This window comes from Pseudophryne corroboree, unplaced genomic scaffold (assembly GCF_028390025.1).
Source record: "Pseudophryne corroboree isolate aPseCor3 unplaced genomic scaffold, aPseCor3.hap2 scaffold_711, whole genome shotgun sequence".
In the NCBI taxonomy this organism is placed as follows: Eukaryota; Metazoa; Chordata; class Amphibia; order Anura; family Myobatrachidae; genus Pseudophryne; species Pseudophryne corroboree.
Genome location: NW_026970294.1, coordinates 192,501 through 205,000, shown reverse-complemented (window position 1 = coordinate 205,000; position 12,500 = coordinate 192,501). Strand labels below are relative to the sequence as shown.

Genomic DNA, 12,500 nt, shown 5'->3' with positions numbered 1-12,500 from the left:
CAGTAGTTAGAAGTAGAAAAGTTCTAACAGAAACCACAAAGCTCTTCTACAGCCACACCACACTGGATACGCCCAATCTCATCTGATCTTGGAAGCTAAGCAGTGTTAGGCCTGGTTAGTACTTGGATGGGAGACCACCTGGGAATACAAGGTGCTGTAGATATTTTTATACTGCCAACACCGTTCTGTTGATGCATTCCATTTTCAAACGTATTCATTTATGAACCAGTAGTTAGAAGTAGAAAAGTTCTAACAGAAACCACAAAGCTCATCTACAGCCACACCACACTGGATACGCCCAATCTCATCTGATCTTGGAAGCTAAGCAGTGTTGGGCCTGGTTAGTACTTGGATGGGAGACCACCTGGGAATACAAGGTGCTGTAGATATTTTTATACTACCAACACCGTTCTGTTGATGCATTCCATTTTCAAACGTATTCATTTATGAACCAGTAGTTAGAAGTAGAAAAGTTCTAACAGAAACCATAAAGCTCATCTACAGCCACACCACACTGGATACGCCCAATCTCATCTGATCTTGGAAGCTAAGCAGTGTTGGGCCTGGTTAGTACTTGGATGGGAGACCACCTGGGAATACAAGGTGCTGTAAAAATTTTTATACTACCAACACCGTTCTGTTGATGCATTCCATTTTCAAACGTATTCATTTATGAACCAGTAGTTAGAAGTAGAAAAGTACTAACAGAAACCATAAAGCTCATCTACAGCCACACCACACTGGATACGCCCAATCTCATCTGATCTTGGAAGCTAAGCAGTGTTGGGCCTGGTTAGTACTTGGATGGGAGACCACCTGGGAATACAAGGTGCTGTAAAAAATTTTATACTACCAACACCGTTCTGTTGATGCATTCCATTTTCAAATGTATTCATTTATGAACCAGTAGTTAGAAGTAGAAAAGTACTAACAGAAACCATAAAGCTCTTCTACAGCCACACCACACTGGATATGCCCAATCTCATCTGATCTTGGAAGCTAAGCAGTGTTGGGCCTGGTTAGTACTTGGATGGGAGACCACCTGGGAATAAAAGGTGCTGTAGATATTTTTATACTACCAACACAGTTCTGTTGATGCATTCCATTTTCAAACGTATTCATTTATGAACCAGTAGTTAGAAGTAGAAAAGTTCTAACAGAAACCATAAAGCTCATCTACAGCCACACCACACTGGATACGCCCAATCTCATCTGATCTTGGAAGCTATGCAGTGTTGGGCCTGGTTAGTACTTGGATGGGAGACCACCTGGGAATACAAGGTGCTGTAAATATTTTTATACTACCAACACCGTTCTGTTGATGCATTCCATTTTCAAACGTATTCATTTATGAACCAGTAGTTAGAAGTAGAAAAGTTCTAATAGAAACTACAAAGCTCATCTACAGCCACACCACACTGGATATGCCCAATCTCATCTGATCTTGGAAGATAAGCAGTGTTGGGCCTGGTTAGTACTTGGATGGGAGACCACCTGGGAATACAAGGTGCTGTAGATATTTTTATACTGCCAATACCGTTCTGTTGATGCATTCCATTTTCAAACGTATTCATTTATGAACCAGTAGTTAGAAGTAGAAAAGTTCTAACAGAAACCACAAAGTTCATCTACAGCCACACCACACTGGATACGCCCAATCTCATCTGATCTTGGAAGCTAAGCAGTGTTGGGCCTGGTTAGTACTTGGATGGGAGACCACCTGGGAATACAAGGTGCTGTAGATATTTTTATACTGCCAACACCGTTCTGTTGATGCATTCCATTTTCAAACGTATTCATTTATGAACCAGTAGTTAGAAGTAGAAAAGTTCTAACAGAAACCACAAAGCTCATCTACAGCCACACCACACTGGATACGCCCAATCTCATCTGATCTTGGAAGCTAAGCAGTGTTGGGCCTGGTTAGTACTTGGATGGGAGACCACCTGGGAATACAAGGTGCTGTAGATATTTTTATACTACCAACACCGTTCTGTTGATGCATTCCATTTTCAAACGTATTCATTTATGAACCAGTAGTTAGAAGTAGAAAAGTTCTAACAGAAACCATAAAGCTCATCTACAGCCACACCACACTGGATACGCCCAATCTCATCTGATCTTGGAAGCTAAGCAGTGTTGGGCCTGGTTAGTACTTGGATGGGAGACCACCTGGGAATACAAGGTGCTGTAAAAATTTTTATACTACCAACACCGTTCTGTTGATGCATTCCATTTTCAAACGTATTCATTTATGAACCAGTAGTTAGAAGTAGAAAAGTACTAACAGAAACCATAAAGCTCTTCTACAGCCACACCACACTGGATATGCCCAATCTCATCTGATCTTGGAAGCTAAGCAGTGTTGGGCCTGGTTAGTACTTGGATGGGAGACCACCTGGGAATACAAGGTGCTGTAGATATTTTTATACTACCAACACCGTTCTGTTGATGCATTCCATTTTCAAACGTATTCATTTATGAACCAGTAGTTAGAAGTAGAAAAGTTCTAACAGAAACCATAAAGCTCATCTACAGCCACACCACACTGGATACGCCCAATCTCATCTGATCTTGGAAGCTAAGCAGTGTTGGGCCTGGTTAGTACTTGGATGGGAGACCACCTGGGAATACAAGGTGCTGTAAAAAATTTTATACTACCAACACCGTTCTGTTGATGCATTCCATTTTCAAACGTATTCATTTATGAACCAGTAGTTAGAAGTAGAAAAGTACTAACAGAAACCATAAAGCTCTTCTACAGCCACACCACACTGGATATGCCCAATCTCATCTGATCTTGGAAGCTAAGCAGTGTTGGGCCTGGTTAGTACTTGGATGGGAGACCACCTGGGAATAAAAGGTGCTGTAGATATTTTTATACTACCAACACCGTTCTGTTGATGCATTCCATTTTCAAACGTATTCATTTATGAACCAGTAGTTAGAAGTAGAAAAGTTCTAACAGAAACCATAAAGCTCATCTACAGCCACACCACACTGGATACGCCCAATCTCATCTGATCTTGGAAGCTAAGCAGTGTTGGGCCTGGTTAGTACTTGGATGGGAGACCACATGGGAATACAAGGTGCTGTAAATATTTTTATACTACCAACACCGTTCTGTTGATGCATTCCATTTTCAAACGTATTCATTTATGAACCAGTAGTTAGAAGTAGAAAAGTTCTAATAGAAACGACAAAGCTCATCTACAGCCACACCACACTGGATATGCCCAATCTCATCTGATCTTGGAAGCTAAGCAGTGTTGGGCCTGGTTAGTACTTGGATGGGAGACCACCTGGGAATACAAGGTGCTGTAGATATTTTTATACTGCCAACACCGTTCTGTTGATGCATTCCATTTTCAAACGTATTCATTTATGAACCAGTAGTTAGAAGTAGAAAAGTTCTAACAGAAACCACAAAGTTCATCTACAGCCACACCACACTGGATACGCCCAATCTCATCTGATCTTGGAAGCTAAGCAGTGTTGGGCCTGGTTAGTACTTGGATGGGAGACCACCTGGGAATACAAGGTGCTGTAGATATTTTTATACTGCCAACACCGTTCTGTTGATGCATTCCATTTTCAAACGTATTCATTTATGAACCAGTAGTTAGAAGTAGAAAAGTTCTAACAGAAACCACAAAGCTCATCTACAGCCACACCACACTGGATACGCCCAATCTCATCTGATCTTGGAAGCTAAGCAGTGTTGGGCCTGGTTAGTACTTGGATGGGAGACCACCTGGGAATACAAGGTGCTGTAGATATTTTTATACTACCAACACCGTTCTGTTGATGCATTCCATTTTCAAACGTATTCATTTATGAACCAGTAGTTAGAAGTAGAAAAGTTCTAACAGAAACCATAAAGCTCATCTACAGCCACACCACACTGGATACGCCCAATCTCATCTGATCTTGGAAGCTAAGCAGTGTTGGGCCTGGTTAGTACTTGGATGGGAGACCACCTGGGAATACAAGGTGCTGTAAAAATTTTTATACTACCAACACCGTTCTGTTGATGCATTCCATTTTCAAACGTATTCATTTATGAACCAGTAGTTAGAAGTAGAAAAGTACTAACAGAAACCATAAAGCTCATCTACAGCCACACCACACTGGATACGCCCAATCTCATCTGATCTTGGAAGCTAAGCAGTGTTGGGCCTGGTTAGTACTTGGATGGGAGACCACCTGGGAATACAAGGTGCTGTAAAAAATTTTATACTACCAACACCGTTCTGTTGATGCATTCCATTTTCAAATGTATTCATTTATGAACCAGTAGTTAGAAGTAGAAAAGTACTAACAGAAACCATAAAGCTCTTCTACAGCCACACCACACTGGATATGCCCAATCTCATCTGATCTTGGAAGCTAAGCAGTGTTGGGCCTGGTTAGTACTTGGATGGGAGACCACCTGGGAATAAAAGGTGCTGTAGATATTTTTATACTACCAACACAGTTCTGTTGATGCATTCCATTTTCAAACGTATTCATTTATGAACCAGTAGTTAGAAGTAGAAAAGTTCTAACAGAAACCATAAAGCTCATCTACAGCCACACCACACTGGATACGCCCAATCTCATCTGATCTTGGAAGCTAAGCAGTGTTGGGCCTGGTTAGTACTTGGATGGGAGACCACCTGGGAATACAAGGTGCTGTAAATATTTTTATACTACCAACACCGTTCTGTTGATGCATTCCATTTTCAAACGTATTCATTTATGAACCAGTAGTTAGAAGTAGAAAAGTTCTAATAGAAACTACAAAGCTCATCTACAGCCACACCACACTGGATATGCCCAATCTCATCTGATCTTGGAAGATAAGCAGTGTTGGGCCTGGTTAGTACTTGGATGGGAGACCACCTGGGAATACAAGGTGCTGTAGATATTTTTATACTGCCAATACCGTTCTGTTGATGCATTCCATTTTCAAACGTATTCATTTATGAACCAGTAGTTAGAAGTAGAAAAGTTCTAACAGAAACCACAAAGTTCATCTACAGCCACACCACACTGGATACGCCCAATCTCATCTGATCTTGGAAGCTAAGCAGTGTTGGGCCTGGTTAGTACTTGGATGGGAGACCACCTGGGAATACAAGGTGCTGTAGATATTTTTATACTGCCAACACCGTTCTGTTGATGCATTCCATTTTCAAACGTATTCATTTATGAACCAGTAGTTAGAAGTAGAAAAGTTCTAACAGAAACCACAAAGCTCATCTACAGCCACACCACACTGGATACGCCCAATCTCATCTGATCTTGGAAGCTAAGCAGTGTTGGGCCTGGTTAGTACTTGGATGGGAGACCACCTGGGAATACAAGGTGCTGTAGATATTTTTATACTACCAACACCGTTCTGTTGATGCATTCCATTTTCAAACGTATTCATTTATGAACCAGTAGTTAGAAGTAGAAAAGTTCTAACAGAAACCATAAAGCTCATCTACAGCCACACCACACTGGATACGCCCAATCTCATCTGATCTTGGAAGCTAAGCAGTGTTGGGCCTGGTTAGTACTTGGATGGGAGACCACCTGGGAATACAAGGTGCTGTAAAAATTTTTATACTACCAACACCGTTCTGTTGATGCATTCCATTTTCAAACGTATTCATTTATGAACCAGTAGTTAGAAGTAGAAAAGTACTAACAGAAACCATAAAGCTCTTCTACAGCCACACCACACTGGATATGCCCAATCTCATCTGATCTTGGAAGCTAAGCAGTGTTGGGCCTGGTTAGTACTTGGATGGGAGACCACCTGGGAATACAAGGTGCTGTAGATATTTTTATACTACCAACACCGTTCTGTTGATGCATTCCATTTTCAAACGTATTCATTTATGAACCAGTAGTTAGAAGTAGAAAAGTTCTAACAGAAACCATAAAGCTCATCTACAGCCACACCACACTGGATACGCCCAATCTCATCTGATCTTGGAAGCTAAGCAGTGTTGGGCCTGGTTAGTACTTGGATGGGAGACCACCTGGGAATACAAGGTGCTGTAAAAAATTTTATACTACCAACACCGTTCTGTTGATGCATTCCATTTTCAAACGTATTCATTTATGAACCAGTAGTTAGAAGTAGAAAAGTACTAACAGAAACCATAAAGCTCTTCTACAGCCACACCACACTGGATATGCCCAATCTCATCTGATCTTGGAAGCTAAGCAGTGTTGGGCCTGGTTAGTACTTGGATGGGAGACCACCTGGGAATAAAAGGTGCTGTAGATATTTTTATACTACCAACACCGTTCTGTTGATGCATTCCATTTTCAAACGTATTCATTTATGAACCAGTAGTTAGAAGTAGAAAAGTTCTAACAGAAACCATAAAGCTCATCTACAGCCACACCACACTGGATACGCCCAATCTCATCTGATCTTGGAAGCTAAGCAGTGTTGGGCCTGGTTAGTACTTGGATGGGAGACCACATGGGAATACAAGGTGCTGTAAATATTTTTATACTACCAACACCGTTCTGTTGATGCATTCCATTTTCAAACGTATTCATTTATGAACCAGTAGTTAGAAGTAGAAAAGTTCTAATAGAAACGACAAAGCTCATCTACAGCCACACCACACTGGATATGCCCAATCTCATCTGATCTTGGAAGCTAAGCAGTGTTGGGCCTGGTTAGTACTTGGATGGGAGACCACCTGGGAATACAAGGTGCTGTAGATATTTTTATACTGCCAACACCGTTCTGTTGATGCATTCCATTTTCAAACTTATTCATTTATGAACCAGTAGTTAGAAGTAGAAAAGTTCTAACAGAAACCACAAAGTTCATCTACAGCCACACCACACTGGATACGCCCAATCTCATCTGATCTTGGAAGCTAAGCAGTGTTGGGCCTGGTTAGTACTTGGATGGGAGACCACCTGGGAATACAAGGTGCTGTAGATATTTTTATACTGCCAACACCGTTCTGTTGATGCATTCCATTTTCAAACGTATTCATTTATGAACCAGTAGTTAGAAGTAGAAAAGTTCTAACAGAAACCACAAAGCTCATCTATAGCCACACCACTCTGGATACGCCCAATCTCATCTGATCTTGAAAGCTAAGCAGTGTTGGGCCTGGTTAGTACTTGGATGGGAGACCACTGGGGAATACAAGGTGCTGTAGATATTTTTATACTGCCAACACCGTTCTGTTGATGCATTCCATTTTCAAACGTATTCATTTATGAACCAGTAGTTAGAAGTAGAAAAGTTCTAACAGAAACCACAAAGCTCATCTACAGCCACAGCACACTGGATACGCCCAATCTCATCTGATTTTGGAAGCTAAGCAGTGTTGGGCCTGGTTAGTACTTGGATGGGAGACCACCTGGGAATACAAGGTGCTGTCGATATTTTTATACTGCCAACACCGTTCTGTTGATGCATTCCATTTTAAAACGTATTCATTTATGAACCAGTAGTTAGAAGTAGAAAAGTTCTAACAGAAACCACAAAGCTCATTTACAGCCACACCACACTGGATACGCCCAATCTCATCTGATCTTGGAAGCTAAGCAGTGTTGGGCCTGGTTAGTACTTGGATGGGAGACCACCTGGGAATACAAGGTGCTGTAGATATTTTTATACTGCCAACACCGTTCTGTTGATGCATTCCATTTTCAAACGTATTCATTTATGAACCAGTAGTTAGAAGTAGAAAAGTTCTAACAGAAACCACAAAGTTCATCTACAGCCACACCACACTGGATATGCCCAATCTCATCTGATCTTGGAAGCAAAGCAGTGTTGGGCCTGGTTAGTACTTGGATGGGAGACCACCTGGGAATACAAGGTGCTGTAGATATTTTTATACTGCCAACACCGTTCTGTTGATGCATTCCATTTTCAAACGTATTCATTTATGAACCAGTAGTTAGAAGTAGAAAAGTTCTAACAGAAACCACAAAGTTCATCTACAGCCACACCACACTGGATATGCCCAAGCTCATCTGATCTTGGAAGCTAAGCAGTGTTGGGCCTGGTTAGTACTTGGATGGGAGACCACCTGGGAATACAAGGTGCTGTAGATATTTTTATACTGCCAACACCGTTCTGTTGATGCATTCCATTTTCAAACGTATTCATTTATGAACCAGTAGTTAGAAGTAGAAAAGTTCTAATAGAAACTACAAAGCTCATCTACAGCCACACCACACTGGATATGCCCAATCTCATCTGATCTTGGAAGCTAAGCAGTGTTGGGCCTGGTTAGTACTTGGATGGGAGACCACCTGGGAATACAAGGTGCTGTAGATATTTTTATACTGCCAACACCGTTCTGTTGATGCATTCCATTTTCAAACGTATTCATTTATGAACCAGTAGTTAGAAGTAGAAAACTTCTAACAGAAACCACAAAGCTCTTCTACAGCCACACCACACTGGATACGCCCAATCTCATCTGATCTTGGAAGCTAAGCAGTGTTAGGCCTGGTTAGTACTTGGATGGGAGACCACCTGGGAATACAAGGTGCTGTAGATATTTTTATACTGCCAACACCGTACTGTTGATGCATTCCATTTTCAAACGTATTCATTTATGAACCAGTAGTTAGAAGTAGAAAAGTTCTAACAGAAACCACAAAGCTCATCTACAGCCACACCACACTGGATACGCCCAATCTCATCTGATCTTGGAAGCTAAGCAGTGTTGGGCCTGGTTAGTATTTGGATGGGAGACCACCTGGGAATACAAGTAGCTGTAGATATTTTTATACTGCCAACACCGTTCTGTTGATGCATTCCATTTTCAAACGTATTCATTTATGAACCAGTAGTTAGAAGTAGAAAAGTTCTAACAGAAACCACAAAGCTCATCTACAGCCACACCACACTGGATACGCCCAATCTCATCTGATCTTGGAAGCTAAGCAGTGTTGGGCCTGGTTAGTACTTGGATGGGAGACCACCTGGGAATACAAGGTGCTGTAGATATTTTTATACTGCCAACACCGTTCTGTTGATGCATTCCATTTTCAAACGTATTCATTTATGAACCAGTAGTTAGAAGTAGAAAAGTTCTAACAGAAACCACAAAGTTCATCTACAGCCACACGAACTGGATACGTCCAATCTCACCTGATCTTGGAAGCTAAGCAGTGTTGGTCCTGGTTAGTACTTGGATGGGAGACCACATGGGAATACAAGGTGCTGTAGATATTTTTATACTGCCAACACCGTTCTGTTGATGCATTCAATTTTCAAATGTATTCATTTATGAACCAGTAGTTAGAAGTAGAAAAGTTCTAACAGAAACCACAAAGCTCATCTAATGCCACACCACACTGGATACGCCCAATCTCAACTGATCTTGAAAGCTAAGCAGTGTTGGGCCTGGTTAGTAATTGGATGGGAGACCACCTGGGAATACAAGGTGCTGTAGATATTTTTATACTACCAACACCGTTCTGTTGATGCATTCCATTTTCAAACGTATTCATTTATGAACCAGTAGTTAGAAGTAGAAAAGTTCTAACAGAAACCATAAAGCTCATCTACAGCCACACCACACTGGATACGCCCAATCTTGTCTGATCTTGGAAGCTAAGCAGTGTTGGGCCTGGTTAGTACTTGGATGGGAGACCACCTGGGAATACAAGGTGCTGTAGATATTTTTATACTGCCAACACCGTTCTGTTGATGCATTCCATTTTCAAACGTATTCATTTATGAACCAGTAGTTAGAAGTAGAAAAGTTCTAACAGAAACCACAAAGCTCATCTACAGCCACACGACACTGGATACGTCCAAACTCATCTGATCTTGGAAGCTAAGCAGTGTTGGGCCTGGTTAGTACTTGGATGGGAGACCACTTGGGAATACAAGGTGCTGTAGATATTTTTATACTGCCAACACCGTTCTGTTGATGCATTCAATTTTCAAATGTATTCATTTATGAACCAGTAGTTAGAAGTAGAAAAGTTCAAACAGAAACCACAAAGCTCATCTACAGCCGCACCACACTGGATACGCCCAATCTCATCTGATCTTGGAAGCTAAGCAGTGTTGGGCCTGGTTAGTACTTGGATGGGAGACCACCTGGGAATACAAGGTGCTGTAGATATTTTTATACTGCCAACACCGTTCTGTTGATGCATTCCATTTTCAAATGTATTCATTTATGAACCAGTAGTTAGAAGTAGAAAAGTTCTAACAGAAACCACAAAGCTCGTCTAATGCCACACCACACTGGATACGCCCAATCTCAACTGATCTTGGAAGCTAAGCAGTGTTGGGCCTGGTTAGTAATTGGATGGGAGACCACCTGGGAATACAAGGTGCTGTAGATATTTTTTTACTACCAACACCGTTCTGTTGATGCATTCCATTTTCAAACGTATTCATTTATGAACCAGTAGTTAGAATTAGAAAAGTTCTAACAGAAACCATAAAGCTCATCTACAGCCACACCACACTGGATACGCCCAATCTTGTCTGATCTTGGAAGCTAAGCAGTGTTGGGCCTGGTTAGTACTTGGATGGGAGACCACCTGGGAATACAAGGTGCTGTAAATATTTTTATACTGCCAACACCGTTCTGTTGATGCATTCCATTTTCAAACGTATTCATTGATGAACCAGTAGTTAGAAGTAGAAAAGTTCTAACAGAAACCACAAAGCTCATCTACAGCCACACGACACTGGATACGTCCAATCTCATCTGATCTTGGAAACTAAGCAGTGTTGGGCCTGGTTAGTACTTGGATGGGAGACCACTTGGGAATACAAGGTGCTGTAGATATTTTTATACTGCCAACACCGTTCTGTTGATGCATTCAATTTTCAAATGTATTCATTTATGAACCAGTAGTTAGAAGTAGAAAAGTTCAAACAGAAACCACAAAGCTCATCTACAGCCGCACCACACTGGATACGCCCAATCTCATCTGATCTTGGAAGCTAAGCAGTGTTGGGCCTGGTTAGTACTTGGATGGGAGACCACCTGGGAATACAAGGTGCTGTAGATATTTTTATACTGCCAACACCGTTCTGTTGATGCATTCCATTTTCAAATGTATTCATTTATGAACCAGTAGTTAGAAGTAGAAAAGTTCTAACAGAAACCACAAAGCTCATCTAATGCCACACCACACTGGATACGCCCAATCTCAACTGATCTTGGAAGCTAAGCAGTGTTGGGCCTGGTTAGAAATTGGATGGGAGACCACCTGGGAATACAAGGTGCTGTAGATATTTTTATACTACCAACACCGTTCTGTTGATGCATTCCATTTTCAAACGTATTCATTTATGAACCAGTAGTTAGAAGTAGAAAAGTTCTAACAGAAACCATAAAGCTCATCTACAGCCACACCACACTGGATACGCCCAATCTCATCTGATCTTGGAAGCTAAGCAGTGTTGGGCCTGGTTAGTACTTGGATGGGAGACCACCTGGGAATACAAGGTGCTGTAGATATTTTTATACTGCCAACACCGTTCTGTTGATGCATTCCATTTTCAAACGTATTCATTTATGAACCAGTAGTTAGAAGTAGAAAAGTTCTAACAGAAACCACAAAGCTCATCTACAGCCACACGACACTGGATACGTCCAATCTCATCTGATCTTGGAAGCTAAGCAGTGTTGGGCCTGGTTAGTACTTGGATGGGAGACCACTTGGGAATACAAGGTGCTGTAGATATTTTTATACTGCCAACACCGTTCTGTTGATGCATTCAATTTTCAAATGTATTCATTTATGAACCAGTAGTTAGAAGTAGAAAAGTTCAAACAGAAACCACAAAGCTCATCTACAGCCGCACCACACTGGATGCGCCCAATCTCATCTGATCTTGGAAGCTAAGCAGTGTTGGGCCTGGTTAGTACTTGGATGGGAGACCACCTGGGAGTACAAGGTGCTGTAGATATTTTTATACTGCCAACACCGTTCTGTTGATGCATTCCATTTTCAAACGTATTCATTTATGAACCAGTAGTTAGAAGTAGAAAAGTTCTAACAGAAACCATAAAGCTCATCTACAGCCACACCACACTGGATATGCCTGATCTTGGAAGCTAAGTAGTGTTGGGCCTGGTTAATACTTGGATGGGAGACCACCTGGGAATAGAAGGTGCTGTAGATATTTTTATACTACCAACACCGTTCTGTTGATGCATTCCATTTTCAAACGTATTCATTTATGAACCAGTAGTTAGAAGTAGAAAAGTTCTAACAGAAACCACAAAGCTCATCTACAGCCACACCACACTGGATACGCCTAATTTCATCTGATCTTGGAAGCTAAGCAGTGTTGGGCCTGGTTAGTACTTGGATGGGAGACCATCTGGGAATACAAGGTGCTGTAGATATTTTTATACTGCCAACACCGTTCTGTTGATGCATTCCATTTTCAAACGTATTCATTTATGAACCAGTAGTTAGAAGTAGAAAAGTTCTAACAGAAACCACAAAGCTCATCTACAGCCACACCACACTGGATACGCCCAATCTCA

The 12,500-nt window shown here is 41.4% G+C and overlaps 46 non-coding genes and 9 pseudogenes across 46 annotated transcripts in view; all 55 read left to right on the top strand.

Moving 5' to 3' along the window:
• The first annotated feature begins 44 nt into the window (after positions 1-44).
• Positions 45-163, top strand: LOC135038822 (5S ribosomal RNA). The gene has a single exon (XR_010233175.1). It is a non-coding gene; the product is annotated as a 5S ribosomal RNA (ribosomal RNA).
• A 107-nt stretch (positions 164-270) lies between these two features.
• On the top strand, positions 271-389 carry LOC135039421 (5S ribosomal RNA). Its single transcript, XR_010233426.1, has one exon. It is a non-coding gene; the product is annotated as a 5S ribosomal RNA (ribosomal RNA).
• Positions 390-496: 107 nt separating this feature from the next.
• Positions 497-615, top strand: LOC135038792 (5S ribosomal RNA). Its single transcript, XR_010233146.1, has one exon. It is a non-coding gene; the product is annotated as a 5S ribosomal RNA (ribosomal RNA).
• Positions 616-722: 107 nt separating this feature from the next.
• Positions 723-841, top strand: LOC135038791 (5S ribosomal RNA). Its single transcript, XR_010233145.1, has one exon. It is a non-coding gene; the product is annotated as a 5S ribosomal RNA (ribosomal RNA).
• A 107-nt stretch (positions 842-948) lies between these two features.
• LOC135038887 (5S ribosomal RNA) lies at positions 949-1,067 on the top strand. Its single transcript, XR_010233238.1, has one exon. It is a non-coding gene; the product is annotated as a 5S ribosomal RNA (ribosomal RNA).
• Positions 1,068-1,174: 107 nt separating this feature from the next.
• On the top strand, positions 1,175-1,293 carry LOC135038976 (5S ribosomal RNA). Its single transcript, XR_010233325.1, has one exon. It is a non-coding gene; the product is annotated as a 5S ribosomal RNA (ribosomal RNA).
• A 107-nt stretch (positions 1,294-1,400) lies between these two features.
• On the top strand, positions 1,401-1,519 carry LOC135039763 (5S ribosomal RNA). Its single transcript, XR_010233756.1, has one exon. It is a non-coding gene; the product is annotated as a 5S ribosomal RNA (ribosomal RNA).
• Positions 1,520-1,626: 107 nt separating this feature from the next.
• LOC135039419 (5S ribosomal RNA) lies at positions 1,627-1,745 on the top strand. The gene has a single exon (XR_010233424.1). It is a non-coding gene; the product is annotated as a 5S ribosomal RNA (ribosomal RNA).
• A 107-nt stretch (positions 1,746-1,852) lies between these two features.
• LOC135039418 (5S ribosomal RNA) lies at positions 1,853-1,971 on the top strand. The gene has a single exon (XR_010233423.1). It is a non-coding gene; the product is annotated as a 5S ribosomal RNA (ribosomal RNA).
• Positions 1,972-2,078: 107 nt separating this feature from the next.
• LOC135038789 (5S ribosomal RNA) lies at positions 2,079-2,197 on the top strand. The gene has a single exon (XR_010233143.1). It is a non-coding gene; the product is annotated as a 5S ribosomal RNA (ribosomal RNA).
• A 107-nt stretch (positions 2,198-2,304) lies between these two features.
• LOC135038506 (5S ribosomal RNA) lies at positions 2,305-2,423 on the top strand. Its single transcript, XR_010232869.1, has one exon. It is a non-coding gene; the product is annotated as a 5S ribosomal RNA (ribosomal RNA).
• Positions 2,424-2,530: 107 nt separating this feature from the next.
• LOC135038788 (5S ribosomal RNA) lies at positions 2,531-2,649 on the top strand. Its single transcript, XR_010233142.1, has one exon. It is a non-coding gene; the product is annotated as a 5S ribosomal RNA (ribosomal RNA).
• Positions 2,650-2,756: 107 nt separating this feature from the next.
• Positions 2,757-2,875, top strand: LOC135038886 (5S ribosomal RNA). The gene has a single exon (XR_010233236.1). It is a non-coding gene; the product is annotated as a 5S ribosomal RNA (ribosomal RNA).
• Positions 2,876-2,982: 107 nt separating this feature from the next.
• Positions 2,983-3,101, top strand: LOC135038460 (5S ribosomal RNA). Its single transcript, XR_010232824.1, has one exon. It is a non-coding gene; the product is annotated as a 5S ribosomal RNA (ribosomal RNA).
• Positions 3,102-3,208: 107 nt separating this feature from the next.
• On the top strand, positions 3,209-3,327 carry LOC135039594 (5S ribosomal RNA). Its single transcript, XR_010233594.1, has one exon. It is a non-coding gene; the product is annotated as a 5S ribosomal RNA (ribosomal RNA).
• Positions 3,328-3,434: 107 nt separating this feature from the next.
• Positions 3,435-3,553, top strand: LOC135039417 (5S ribosomal RNA). Its single transcript, XR_010233422.1, has one exon. It is a non-coding gene; the product is annotated as a 5S ribosomal RNA (ribosomal RNA).
• A 107-nt stretch (positions 3,554-3,660) lies between these two features.
• Positions 3,661-3,779, top strand: LOC135039416 (5S ribosomal RNA). The gene has a single exon (XR_010233421.1). It is a non-coding gene; the product is annotated as a 5S ribosomal RNA (ribosomal RNA).
• A 107-nt stretch (positions 3,780-3,886) lies between these two features.
• Positions 3,887-4,005, top strand: LOC135038787 (5S ribosomal RNA). The gene has a single exon (XR_010233141.1). It is a non-coding gene; the product is annotated as a 5S ribosomal RNA (ribosomal RNA).
• Positions 4,006-4,112: 107 nt separating this feature from the next.
• LOC135038786 (5S ribosomal RNA) lies at positions 4,113-4,231 on the top strand. Its single transcript, XR_010233140.1, has one exon. It is a non-coding gene; the product is annotated as a 5S ribosomal RNA (ribosomal RNA).
• A 107-nt stretch (positions 4,232-4,338) lies between these two features.
• LOC135038885 (5S ribosomal RNA) lies at positions 4,339-4,457 on the top strand. Its single transcript, XR_010233235.1, has one exon. It is a non-coding gene; the product is annotated as a 5S ribosomal RNA (ribosomal RNA).
• Positions 4,458-4,564: 107 nt separating this feature from the next.
• LOC135039815 (5S ribosomal RNA) lies at positions 4,565-4,683 on the top strand. The gene has a single exon (XR_010233806.1). It is a non-coding gene; the product is annotated as a 5S ribosomal RNA (ribosomal RNA).
• Positions 4,684-4,790: 107 nt separating this feature from the next.
• On the top strand, positions 4,791-4,909 carry LOC135039761 (5S ribosomal RNA). The gene has a single exon (XR_010233754.1). It is a non-coding gene; the product is annotated as a 5S ribosomal RNA (ribosomal RNA).
• Positions 4,910-5,016: 107 nt separating this feature from the next.
• LOC135039415 (5S ribosomal RNA) lies at positions 5,017-5,135 on the top strand. Its single transcript, XR_010233420.1, has one exon. It is a non-coding gene; the product is annotated as a 5S ribosomal RNA (ribosomal RNA).
• Positions 5,136-5,242: 107 nt separating this feature from the next.
• Positions 5,243-5,361, top strand: LOC135039413 (5S ribosomal RNA). The gene has a single exon (XR_010233418.1). It is a non-coding gene; the product is annotated as a 5S ribosomal RNA (ribosomal RNA).
• A 107-nt stretch (positions 5,362-5,468) lies between these two features.
• On the top strand, positions 5,469-5,587 carry LOC135038785 (5S ribosomal RNA). Its single transcript, XR_010233139.1, has one exon. It is a non-coding gene; the product is annotated as a 5S ribosomal RNA (ribosomal RNA).
• Positions 5,588-5,694: 107 nt separating this feature from the next.
• Positions 5,695-5,813, top strand: LOC135038505 (5S ribosomal RNA). Its single transcript, XR_010232868.1, has one exon. It is a non-coding gene; the product is annotated as a 5S ribosomal RNA (ribosomal RNA).
• Positions 5,814-5,920: 107 nt separating this feature from the next.
• Positions 5,921-6,039, top strand: LOC135038784 (5S ribosomal RNA). The gene has a single exon (XR_010233138.1). It is a non-coding gene; the product is annotated as a 5S ribosomal RNA (ribosomal RNA).
• Positions 6,040-6,146: 107 nt separating this feature from the next.
• On the top strand, positions 6,147-6,265 carry LOC135038884 (5S ribosomal RNA). Its single transcript, XR_010233234.1, has one exon. It is a non-coding gene; the product is annotated as a 5S ribosomal RNA (ribosomal RNA).
• Positions 6,266-6,372: 107 nt separating this feature from the next.
• Positions 6,373-6,491, top strand: LOC135038459 (5S ribosomal RNA). Its single transcript, XR_010232823.1, has one exon. It is a non-coding gene; the product is annotated as a 5S ribosomal RNA (ribosomal RNA).
• A 107-nt stretch (positions 6,492-6,598) lies between these two features.
• LOC135039593 (5S ribosomal RNA) lies at positions 6,599-6,717 on the top strand. Its single transcript, XR_010233593.1, has one exon. It is a non-coding gene; the product is annotated as a 5S ribosomal RNA (ribosomal RNA).
• Positions 6,718-6,824: 107 nt separating this feature from the next.
• Positions 6,825-6,943, top strand: LOC135039412 (5S ribosomal RNA). The gene has a single exon (XR_010233417.1). It is a non-coding gene; the product is annotated as a 5S ribosomal RNA (ribosomal RNA).
• A 107-nt stretch (positions 6,944-7,050) lies between these two features.
• On the top strand, positions 7,051-7,169 carry LOC135039106 (5S ribosomal RNA; annotated as a pseudogene).
• A 107-nt stretch (positions 7,170-7,276) lies between these two features.
• Positions 7,277-7,395, top strand: LOC135039186 (5S ribosomal RNA; annotated as a pseudogene).
• A 107-nt stretch (positions 7,396-7,502) lies between these two features.
• Positions 7,503-7,621, top strand: LOC135039556 (5S ribosomal RNA). Its single transcript, XR_010233557.1, has one exon. It is a non-coding gene; the product is annotated as a 5S ribosomal RNA (ribosomal RNA).
• A 107-nt stretch (positions 7,622-7,728) lies between these two features.
• LOC135038568 (5S ribosomal RNA) lies at positions 7,729-7,847 on the top strand. Its single transcript, XR_010232927.1, has one exon. It is a non-coding gene; the product is annotated as a 5S ribosomal RNA (ribosomal RNA).
• Positions 7,848-7,954: 107 nt separating this feature from the next.
• On the top strand, positions 7,955-8,073 carry LOC135038811 (5S ribosomal RNA). Its single transcript, XR_010233165.1, has one exon. It is a non-coding gene; the product is annotated as a 5S ribosomal RNA (ribosomal RNA).
• A 107-nt stretch (positions 8,074-8,180) lies between these two features.
• On the top strand, positions 8,181-8,299 carry LOC135039592 (5S ribosomal RNA). The gene has a single exon (XR_010233592.1). It is a non-coding gene; the product is annotated as a 5S ribosomal RNA (ribosomal RNA).
• Positions 8,300-8,406: 107 nt separating this feature from the next.
• On the top strand, positions 8,407-8,525 carry LOC135038821 (5S ribosomal RNA). The gene has a single exon (XR_010233174.1). It is a non-coding gene; the product is annotated as a 5S ribosomal RNA (ribosomal RNA).
• A 107-nt stretch (positions 8,526-8,632) lies between these two features.
• LOC135038839 (5S ribosomal RNA) lies at positions 8,633-8,751 on the top strand. The gene has a single exon (XR_010233192.1). It is a non-coding gene; the product is annotated as a 5S ribosomal RNA (ribosomal RNA).
• Positions 8,752-8,858: 107 nt separating this feature from the next.
• Positions 8,859-8,977, top strand: LOC135039411 (5S ribosomal RNA). The gene has a single exon (XR_010233416.1). It is a non-coding gene; the product is annotated as a 5S ribosomal RNA (ribosomal RNA).
• A 107-nt stretch (positions 8,978-9,084) lies between these two features.
• Positions 9,085-9,202, top strand: LOC135039397 (5S ribosomal RNA; annotated as a pseudogene).
• Positions 9,203-9,309: 107 nt separating this feature from the next.
• LOC135039372 (5S ribosomal RNA) lies at positions 9,310-9,428 on the top strand (annotated as a pseudogene).
• A 107-nt stretch (positions 9,429-9,535) lies between these two features.
• On the top strand, positions 9,536-9,654 carry LOC135038690 (5S ribosomal RNA). The gene has a single exon (XR_010233046.1). It is a non-coding gene; the product is annotated as a 5S ribosomal RNA (ribosomal RNA).
• Positions 9,655-9,761: 107 nt separating this feature from the next.
• Positions 9,762-9,880, top strand: LOC135039189 (5S ribosomal RNA; annotated as a pseudogene).
• Positions 9,881-9,987: 107 nt separating this feature from the next.
• LOC135039751 (5S ribosomal RNA) lies at positions 9,988-10,106 on the top strand. The gene has a single exon (XR_010233746.1). It is a non-coding gene; the product is annotated as a 5S ribosomal RNA (ribosomal RNA).
• A 107-nt stretch (positions 10,107-10,213) lies between these two features.
• On the top strand, positions 10,214-10,332 carry LOC135039359 (5S ribosomal RNA; annotated as a pseudogene).
• Positions 10,333-10,439: 107 nt separating this feature from the next.
• Positions 10,440-10,558, top strand: LOC135038996 (5S ribosomal RNA). Its single transcript, XR_010233345.1, has one exon. It is a non-coding gene; the product is annotated as a 5S ribosomal RNA (ribosomal RNA).
• Positions 10,559-10,665: 107 nt separating this feature from the next.
• LOC135039254 (5S ribosomal RNA) lies at positions 10,666-10,784 on the top strand (annotated as a pseudogene).
• A 107-nt stretch (positions 10,785-10,891) lies between these two features.
• LOC135039750 (5S ribosomal RNA) lies at positions 10,892-11,010 on the top strand. The gene has a single exon (XR_010233745.1). It is a non-coding gene; the product is annotated as a 5S ribosomal RNA (ribosomal RNA).
• Positions 11,011-11,117: 107 nt separating this feature from the next.
• On the top strand, positions 11,118-11,236 carry LOC135039390 (5S ribosomal RNA; annotated as a pseudogene).
• Positions 11,237-11,343: 107 nt separating this feature from the next.
• On the top strand, positions 11,344-11,462 carry LOC135039410 (5S ribosomal RNA). Its single transcript, XR_010233415.1, has one exon. It is a non-coding gene; the product is annotated as a 5S ribosomal RNA (ribosomal RNA).
• Positions 11,463-11,569: 107 nt separating this feature from the next.
• Positions 11,570-11,688, top strand: LOC135039041 (5S ribosomal RNA; annotated as a pseudogene).
• A 107-nt stretch (positions 11,689-11,795) lies between these two features.
• LOC135038422 (5S ribosomal RNA) lies at positions 11,796-11,914 on the top strand. Its single transcript, XR_010232786.1, has one exon. It is a non-coding gene; the product is annotated as a 5S ribosomal RNA (ribosomal RNA).
• Positions 11,915-12,237: 323 nt separating this feature from the next.
• LOC135038804 (5S ribosomal RNA) lies at positions 12,238-12,356 on the top strand. The gene has a single exon (XR_010233158.1). It is a non-coding gene; the product is annotated as a 5S ribosomal RNA (ribosomal RNA).
• Positions 12,357-12,463: 107 nt separating this feature from the next.
• Positions 12,464-12,500, top strand: part of LOC135039409 (5S ribosomal RNA) — a 119-nt gene continuing 82 nt past the window's right edge. The window contains exon 1 of the ribosomal RNA XR_010233414.1: positions 12,464-12,500. This exon is cut by the window's right edge and continues 82 nt beyond it. This is a non-coding gene — a ribosomal RNA (5S ribosomal RNA).